The sequence below is a fragment of the Polyodon spathula genome, chromosome 4, assembly GCF_017654505.1.
Source record: "Polyodon spathula isolate WHYD16114869_AA chromosome 4, ASM1765450v1, whole genome shotgun sequence".
Classification (NCBI taxonomy): domain Eukaryota; kingdom Metazoa; phylum Chordata; class Actinopteri; order Acipenseriformes; family Polyodontidae; genus Polyodon; species Polyodon spathula.
In genome coordinates this window covers 79,741,190-79,751,768 of record NC_054537.1, presented here as the reverse complement: position 1 = coordinate 79,751,768, position 10,579 = coordinate 79,741,190, and positions in this window count along the sequence as shown.

Sequence of the window (10,579 nt, the reverse complement as noted above, 5' to 3'; positions counted from 1 at the left end):
AGATCCCTATCCAGAATCTTTCCGTCTCAACCACGGCCAGTTGCTGCTCCTTTCTGCTGCTTCAGAGAAGTTCTTCACTGTGCGACGCAACTCTTGACCACTGAACCCGACGTCTCTGAGAAACCGGGTTGTAGATTGTGCCACAAATCCTCGACAACCCACCTCCACTGGGTAAACTTGGACTCTCCATCCTTGCTGTTCAGCTTCAGTAGCTAGTTGAGCATACCAAAGTTTCTTCCTCTCATACGCCTCATCCACAGCATCTTCCCATGGCGCTGTTACCTCTACCAGATGAACAAGGCGTGCTGATCCAGACTACAAGATAATGTCTTGTCGAAGGTTAGTGGTGGCAATCTCAGGTGGAAAAATAAGCCATTGACCAACATCTGTCGGCATCTCTTCCAGTCTCCAGCAGCTTCCAGTTGTCCTGGACGAGTTTTGGATTTAACACCTGTTCTTGGTGGTTGCTCTCCTGGATGGAGGAGTACTGTCTTTTGTGTGTAATGCTTTGATGGAACTGTTGGCAACTTACTGGTCAGGTTAAGCTTGTCTTCCAATCGCAACACCTGGTCATGGTGCCAAGTAAACCGTCCTTGGCTAAGACCCACCTTACATCCTGTCAAAATGTGCCTTAATGTTGCAGGTGATGAACACAAAGGACATGAGGGATCCTCATCCACCCAGAGGTTTAGGTTCTGTGATGATGGGAGAACATCATATACTGATCTGATGAGGAAACTGATCCTGCTGTGTTCCATTGTCCACAGGTTTTGCCAGCCGATCTTGCATTGTTCCACACTCTCCCATCTCATCTATTATATATATATATATAAATGTATAGAGAGGGAGAGAGAGAGAGAGAGTATATATAAGGAATAAGGTATGACAGGGTGTGGGATTGTGACAGAACTACAATGAATCTTGGTTGTAAATCTCCCTCCCGACCTGTGAAGGTGCTAAGCAGGGAAAATTGAATTTTTTGGACAGTTCTTTCCCAGGGTCGGGAAGTCGATCGGTCAGGAAGAAGACAAGACTCCGTTGCAAGACCGTATTGACCCGGAAGGGAAACGACTTAGCAGCTGCAAATTGTAGAGACAGCTGCACTCGTTTATCAAGTGGTCATGCATGACAGCATAAAAGGGGACAGTGAATCGCAATCAACTCCTTCACTTGTTTTTGATTAGAGATTAGAAGGACCGTGAATGACCCCAGTGAAAACTGCAATTTTATTTGTGAGTGTTTTGTTTGTTTGTGCTTGTTAGTAATTGTCTTGTTTGTAAACCACCAGATGGCTAACATGTATCCGGAGCTGTCGCCTTGGGCCAGGAGAAAGCTGGAACAACACTACATCACAGTCACAAAATAACCTGCCTATCACCCACCACAAGCATTACTGCACGCACACGGGACTGGTGACCATGTACAGTATTATTGTGGGGCAGATAACATGTGTTTATTATTACGGTACGGTAGACACAGTGTTCTTTTCTTTGTATGCCTCACCAGACTTTCTCCAAATGTGTTGACTATCAGCATGACCAAATAATACTCGACCACTGATTGAAATGGAAACCCTAGTCTCACTTGCACCCAATTCACTTGGAATGTCTTTGGCAGTCAATCTTGGATTGTTATTAACCTTCCTCACAATTCTTCTACTTGTTCTTGGTGAAAGAACCTTCTTTCTTCCAGACCAAGGGAGCATTGTGACAGTACCATGAGTCTTGTACTTTTTGATAATAAAAAAAAATAAAAATAGTTGAAATTGGGATACTCAGATGCTTGGAAATATTATTGTATCATTCTTCAGCTTTATGATAATACATAATTTTCTGCCTAAGGTCTTCAGATAGCTTTTTACTTTTATCCATATTGACTTATTGGTAATGACAGCAATCATCCTATACCCCCTAACCCTTTTATACTCTCTAAGAATGTTCACCTACAATCCAGAATTTTTTAGACTTTATTCTCTCTAATTAGTGTTGTGTTGGTTAAGTTATATCACTACTAGTGTTCTACCATATCAGACCCACTGTTCAATGTTTGTTCCAAATCCATTGTGTTGCCATTGCGGGTAAGGTGTTTAGAAATTTTATTTTTCTGTTGTCTACCATACTGTAAGTATAATCATGGGGCCCGATCTTTGATCTTCGCGCAATCCCATCGCTAAATTTGTGCCTTGCAAAAAAATAGTCCTTTGGCACAAAATGAGAGATATTCCAAAACGGCACAAAGCAGTTGCGAGACATTGGTATATAGCAGTTTTCTGAGCAATTCGCAAATCTGTTTGTGCCTCGCAAAACCGTCTGCGCATTCACTACCAATAGAGCAACTGCACACAACAGCCAAGCAAGAATGCAGAATGATGGACAGTCACCATTAGTAATGCGACAAGCTGCTATGATTGGTGTTGCCACAGTATGTACCGATATAACAGCAGACGAGACCACACAATATATCGTGCACACATACATACGGACCATTCAAATACACAATTGGCTTCATAGTTAGGCGCTGAGTTTTCAAGTTAATATACTGATAACGTCACTGTTTTATTGAATACGGACAGTATTGTATCACAAGGAAATACTATATAGGTTTCTTTAAAAGCCAGCTTATCTGACATAGTTGTATGTTTTTGAAGTAAAATAAAAAAAAAGGCTTTGGATACTGTCTTTTTTTCTGAATGATTTTTTTTTAAATATGTAAAATGTGCCGTGACGAAGTCTAACTGTGGTAGCACACTCTCTGATTTGTAAATGTAACGAGGTCATTCACCTGCAAAGTAAACATCAATCAAGCATTTTTATATACACAATACACAGAAATGCGTTATGTTGTTTATTCTACTCACCCATTTGAACATCATGATTAAGCCCAGTTTGTCGCTGGAAGAATCATACTTAATTCTAAATATGCTCCTAAAATGTTAATTGTAGCCTACTATGAATTCTCAATAAATGAACAGTCTCTGTACAATTAGCAACACCGACATTCAGCAAACTGGACTGCTGCATAAAAACGGCCAGAAATTACAATTAACAGAACTGTTTGTCCCGCCCCAGCTAACTTATGATTGGACTGCTGCAGAGAAAATACAGGTCTTTGATTGGTTGATCGTATCACCGGTCTGACTTTAGGAAAACGTTAACTGCAGCTGTCCACCCCACACCCATAATGCACAGCAACCTATGGAATAGCCAAATAAAGCAATGGGCCACAAGATGGGTGTATGACGTATTTATACAATTAATTTACAGAAGTGGTGCCAACACACATCAAAGATAACAGGCAGGACCCCCCTCCCCTTATCATTCTTCTCTCAATCTACATTTCCATACTTTGATGGCACACGTTGGATACCGATATGCCTGTGGAGCAGAGAAGAACACATATAACAGTATTTGTAAACACACTACCGCTGTCCATCATATCAATACAGTGATAAAACACATAACTGAGCCGCCCATCCGGTGTGTGCGGATATGGGGGGGGGGGGGGGGGGTTCTGTACTATTGTACGTTTGTACCATTGTACCCAAATCCAGAGTGGACTGTTACTCTGACACTATTTGAACCAGGAGTGCGCAGTTATTGGAACAAGCGCATTGCAGTTATCATGCATATTGAATGTACACCGAGAATACATTTGCATCTCATGTTTCTATTTAGTGATGTATTACCATATGCTAATAGGACCGTATTAAAGGAACAGAAGGAAGGCAGTGAGGTGGACAGAGGTGAGTGCACATTTCCACACTCGTCTGTTGGGCATGGGAATACGCTATAAATGTCACTATGATATGCACGTTATATATGTTATGGAAACAAAAAAAGAGGCTTATTGCTTGTATTTGCTGCAAATTGACTATGGTGATGCAGTATATAGGTTTGCATCACCATCACCTGTAGGTAAACTGGACTCACTATATCATGCAGCATTGAGGTACATTACAAATACAAGATTCAATATTCATCACTGTATACGTTTGGTAGGCTGGACTTCTTTGGCTTTATGCAGGTTTAAGCACTGGTATATTCTGGTATATAAGGTTATTCAATGTAAATTATATGAATATACTTATTTAAATGAATACCTTATAGCTTCCCATAGTAACCATAGCCTCAGATCTCATTCTTTTTTGCATTTTAAAATCCCAAATGTGCGTACTGAGGCTGGTAAAGGATCATTTCCTTATTATGCCCCGTGGTCCTGGAATGAGTTCCAGTCCAAACTAAAGCTGCAGACCCAGATAGCTTTATTGAAATTTAAGAGTAAACTGCATGATTTCATGACGGAGAGTTGTAATTGTTTTAAATAGTTGACTGCTTTTGTGTATTTTGATTATAGTTTTAAATGTGATTTGCCTGTGTCTTAATTGTATTTTATTGTGTATTGTTCTTGTTGTCCAGTTGACTTGCTGCTACCTGCTTGGCTAGGTCTCACTCGTAAAATAACTTTTAATCTCAATGTGACTACAAGGATAATAAATAAATTATAATTAGATAAAATAATTTTTGCAAAGGCTTTGTTGGGCACACAAGCCATCGTTTTATATATTATAGATTATAAAACAACGGCTCATGTGTCTAGAAAAAAAAAAAACTGGTTTTCTCAATAAGGTGTCTAGAAGGGCTAGTATTCCGAATACGGACAGATTCATTCAGAATTCCCTGTTTACATGGCATGGAATAGCTATTCAAATTTCCCACAATTCCGAATACAACTGGAATCCTGATAGAACTGGAACAGTTACCTGGATAGCAATATGAGTGCAGTCAATTGCACCTACCACGCGCGGCAGGTGTGCGACCTCATAAAAACCCTACATTATCTCCTCACTGTTTGCTCTGGTACTGGGGAATTTAATATGTTCCTCAGCACGTCGCAGCAATGCGGTTATGAACCGCTTGAGGTGGCGACACGGCTGACTGGGTGATCCCCATTGTATCACCTGCTACCTTCTGGAAGGTCCCGGTAGCCAGGATACACATACAGACAGACACTACCAATTGCTCAGACAAGGCATGACTGCGCAGGTTTGTTCTAGCCAGGTCATCATGCAGCATGTGCCATATATAATGCCTGGACACGATTTGCTCATTGCTGAGCTCCTCATATGTCCCGAAGCCGATGCACCCTTTCAGCATATCTTCGCCTATGTCGGGGTTGCATTTTATTTCTGCACAGCGCAGAATGGATTGTGATGCGCAAAAGGACGTTTCGAATATGGCAACTTGGTACAATTTCAGCACAGTGGCCATTTGTGACACGCATATCCCTCTGTGCGGTGTGCAAACCTTTCGAATATTGGGCCCATGGCATACACATAGGAGGTACAAACAATATGCAATGTAAACCTATAATTTATGTAAAATTAAACCAACCAATGCCTTATTCTAAGTTTTTACACAGAATCTTAACCATTTTTCTACGCACTATAATGGTTTAGGGCTGTTTGCCACAGTGGCTGGTCAGGTTGACAACAGATCATTTTTGAATTTCAGCAGCTGTTGCTACATTCAGGCGCCCATGTGTTGACCATACTGTGCAACACAGAGCCAACATCAGCTACCAAATGGTCCGTTTCTAATAGGTTCCACTAGCCCTTGTTTTCTTGACAACCTCACGACGCTGCCCTTTGCACTTGCTCTCCTTAAACTAAAACAATCATGCTCTTGTTATCATGAGATCACCCATCTGACTACAGGTACAAATGAGTCATAAACTCACATATGTCACCCAAGACATTTCTGTTTTACTATTCTGACACAGCCAGCCTTGGCTCATAATCAGTGTGCCATTACTGGGTTGCATGTAGTAAAAGCCTAATTCAGTTCTGGTTTTGGAGCTACACTCTCCTTTGTTCCCTACATTTAAAAGATCGACCAAATATATGTGATTTAATGCTGTAATGCAATATTATGCAGTAGGTACATGGCCAAGTGCAATCAATCACATTTTAATGTGACTGTGAGTTTATTAAAATCTGTGTTCCACTTTAATAGGTGGCTTCACACTTCCAAAAAAATATATGAGGCATAAAAAATTCTGTGTTTAATAAAAAAAAAAACATAACTGTATATATTGGCAACCAATACTGGGAGGCCGATATATAGTTAAAATACCGCAAGTAAAACCAAATTGACAAACATTCTCATATTTGAAATTCAGACTTAGTTTCCAAATTGCTTTGGTTTCTCCCATTTCATCCAGCTAATTATTTTGATGGCCTTGTGGGATCAGATTTTAGGAAAATTCACATACAGACCTTTACTCTTAACATAGCAATTGTGTTTTAACAATATTGTTTTGTGTGTGCTGTTGAAATGCATGGCTTGAGAAGGATAAACTTGTAATGTTGCACACTTTCATATTAAAGGTAATTTAAATTTAAATTTATGTGAAGCTTTTCTGAGCAGACATCACAAGCCACTCTGAAAATAAACAATCCATTGGCAGGAGAGGTTCTGAAATTCAAGGTTGGGTTTCAGCCATTTCTCAAAAAAACATACAGTCATTTTTTTTTTTTTTTTTTTTACCTGTGCAGTTATAATCTTTTTTCTATAGATTTGTATTTACTGTACCTATCTCTGAGCTTGCCTAGATAGGGCAGATGAGAATGTGTCATAGTGATCTCCAAGTGAGGTAAGACCTGTTTCTTGAAGCAAAACAGAACTTTGCTTGTTTATTTTACCAGAAATAGGTTAATATTAGGAACTGAATAGCAGCTCAAAGTACAGTTCAGTGTTTACATGAAAGTGGCATATTTTGGAAACTGTTGCTATAGTTAAGAGAAATTACACCACAAAGCTCAACTTTTTTGCAGTGTTAAATGATCCTTGTCTTTCGTACTCAGAGAACCTGGATGCTTTACAACAAAAGCACACCACTGCTTTTTATCTTAAAGCAACACCCAAGAAATTGCTGACTTTTTCATCCTCGTCCTTGTATGATTGTATGGAGGCCTGGGTGCAAAGTTGTTGTGTTTGGAGGTCTCACCTAAACCCCATGGTGCTCAAGGCAACTGATGGGCCAATGTAAAGATTACTACATTCTTTCGAACACATGAAACATTGTCTTTGAACCATTGTTTGTTCCCAAGACCACTATACCACACTGCTTACAACCTATCCTGTGTGCTCTGGTTTTGTAATGGCCACAGATACAGTAAACGTTTTGATGGTGAGTGAGATTGCCGCTAACACTCTAAAGGTCATAAGTTGTTTTTTTTTTCCAACAATATCGAGTGTTGAAAAATTAAACAAATTGCCATAAATGCCATAATGTTAAGGTAGGTATGTATGTGTTGGAATTAAACTGATTTAAATCTTAAACTTAAGTATTAAAATCCTCTCAGATGGCCCGTCACTGAAAATCCTGGCCCATCATTCTACACCTATGTCATTTATCTCTATGAATGTACATCTAGTGTGTGTGTGTGTGTGTGTGTGTGTGTGTGTGTATATATATATATATACACTGATGGGGGGGTGATTCATTTTACATTCCTACCTCTTTTTATTTAAATATTCATTTCCATTATTTACTTTTGATATTGATGTCTATAATGTTTATGTTATATACTGTACTCTAAACTGCTTTGGCAATACCACCAGGGTTGTTATGTCAATAAAGCACCTTTTGAATTTGAGAGAGAGCAAACAGCTCTATATCCAAGGAGAATCGGGATCCAGCAGGATACCCATCAGGTTGAAAGTTTCAAAGTTGTGCAGTGGCTTACATATTAATGTTCTAAGAGAATTGTGATAGATAGTTTTGAGGTGTACCTATCCTAAAAGGATTCTTCCAGGCTCAGTCCATGGGGAAATTAAGTTTTAGAACAAAAGCATCAATATACCTAGATATTTCTACCGTGCTATCTGAAGAAGGTGGAAGCCAGAACATTGACACTGGCCACTTAAAAATGCAGATCTCTTTCAGATGAAGCAAGACCAAGAGTTGGAAGAAGAACTTGGAAGAATGAAATGGGGCATCATAGGACCAAGTGAAGTATGGTGAAAAGGACTACTAGAACTCAAGAGTAGATATCTTCTACAGATGGACGATTAGGAGGCATTGGATACATTGTCCACAAGAGAATCAAGAATAATATTGTAGAAATTGACGTCAGTGTCAGAGAGGTCCGCAAGACTTAATGAAAATTTCAAGGAAGTATGAACTTCAGGTCATCCACGTATATGTACCAACAACAAGCTATTCAGATGAAGAAGTTGATTATTTTTATGAAGAAGTACAAGAACTACACTGTGGCAGAGCAAAGCTCTGCCCTTTTTAAATTGGCAGGGATGGGGTTAATTTCCCCTACCTGCCTGGGTTTATTATGTTCAGGTGGTTGGGGTTGATTAGTTGATTAGGTTAATTAACGATCAATCAGCGCCCAGCCACCTGACATAAAAGGAGGCCTCTGCTTCTCATTTGGGAGGAGGGAGCTGAGGAAGCAGGTTGGTGTTTGTGGTTTTTGTGATTTGTGAATCCAGTGAAGGCATTGCCCAGCCTGGAAACCTTAATTTTGTAAGTTTTGTTTTTGTTGTCTTTCTTTTTGTGTTTAAAGATTTTTATTTTGCCCTTGTGCACTTTATTTTTGTGTTTATTTATAATAAAATTAGGATTTTTTGAACTGCAGTCTGTCTCTGGGCCTCTATCCACTCACCAGCCTGCCACATACACGGAAATGGGAAGAGCCACATAAGTTCATCATCGGTGACTTCAATGCCAAAATAGGAGCCCAGCAAGAGGATGAGAATTTGGTTGGTTTTCAAACCAGCAACGAGTATAAACTACCATTTTGCTTGGGATTCATCAACTATGAAAAAGCTTTGACTCTTTGCACAAGATCTGTATAAAGCTCTCTGAAAAACAGGAATTGAGAAAACATACAAAGACTTGATCGGCACCATATAGAAGAATGCAGCATGCACAGTATAACAAAATCAAGATTTAAAAAGGAGTTTGTCAAAAAGATACAATTTTCCCAAAGCTCTTCACGGCCACCCTAAAGACATTTTCAAAACACTGGATTGGGAAAATAAGGAGTTGAAGGCCAATGAAGCCTACTTGAATCACCTACGATTTGCTGATGACATCCTCATATTTACAACTTGCCCAGAAGAATTACGAACAAGAATATAAGAACTACACAAGGCTAGCTTCAAAGCGGGTTAGAAAATTAACCTAAAGAAGACTCAAGTCACGTTCATTAAATATAACACTCCAAAGGCAATTGAAGTCAATGGGATCAAGCTTGAAGAAGTCAATAACTACGTATACTTAGAATAGTTAGTTTTGTCAACAGAGAAACAAATGTGTGAAACCAATAGAACAGCAAAAATGCACTGGCCTGCTTCGGAAAATTAAGCATGGTTATGAAAAGGAAACTACCCTTATGAATCAAGAGGAAAGTCTTTGACCAATGCGTGCTGTCAGTGCTAACTTACAGATGCGAGACCTGCACCCTCAATGCAAAAATGACTCAACAATTACAAACAACTCAACGGAGCATGGAAAGGTGCATGCTGGGAATAACAAGAAGAGACAGGAAAAGGAAGGAATGGATAAGATTGCAAACAAAAGTATGCTATGTTATTATAAGAGTGAAAAAACTGAAATGGCAGTGGGCCAGAGATGTAGCAAGAAGAACAGACCATCTCTGGACCACGGAGATAATAGATTGGATCTAAAATGACGAAGAAAAAGACCACCAGGAAGATGGCAAGATGAAATTAGGAAACACACCAGTGCAACATGGATGAGAGACGCAGCAGACAGACTTTTGTGGAAAAATCTTGGGGAGGCCTTCATCCAGCAATGGATTGAAAAAGGCTGAAATTGATGATAAAGTTTTGGCAATAGCTGGAAATAGTGGGCAGTGTGGCACACTGAAATCATTGTCATATATTTCCAACTTTGCACATAATTGCTGGCATCAGCAAATGTGTAATAACTAAATATTATAAAAGCAAAACCAGTAAATAATGCAAAACAATTTGAATGGGAATGAAAATGGGGCTTGATTTATAAAAAAGAAAAAAAGCCATCTGTACACCATATGTTCAAATATTACATTAATGTTTTTATAAATAACATCAACATACACATTTAAAAAATAATTATTTTAAAACTGCAGTACATTATATTAAATATGACATATGTAATAAGTGTGGAGTAATAAAAACTCTGCAACCCCAAGAATATCTGTAACTCTTCAGAGAAAACCACCCCTTGTTTGCAAAATCTTCTTAATGACATTGCTAGCTATATTTTTCTTAGCTGGGCAGTTACAATTCAGCTTTTATATATATCTAGTATTTTGACAAATTTAAAAAACATCTCATGACAGCCTTCTGTTATTGAAACAGACAGCTATAAAATAATTGGCATCAAGCATGTCGAATTTTTGCAAAGTGCCATTCCATGCACTTGTTCCATTTTCTAGTACTAACAGAAGACGTGTGGCCTTGAGGCAACAATAAAAACTGCTTGTATGTCCACTCATAGTGTAGTAAAAATTGGCCTGTAGGTGTCAAACAATTGCAATAATGTACTTTTAACAAAA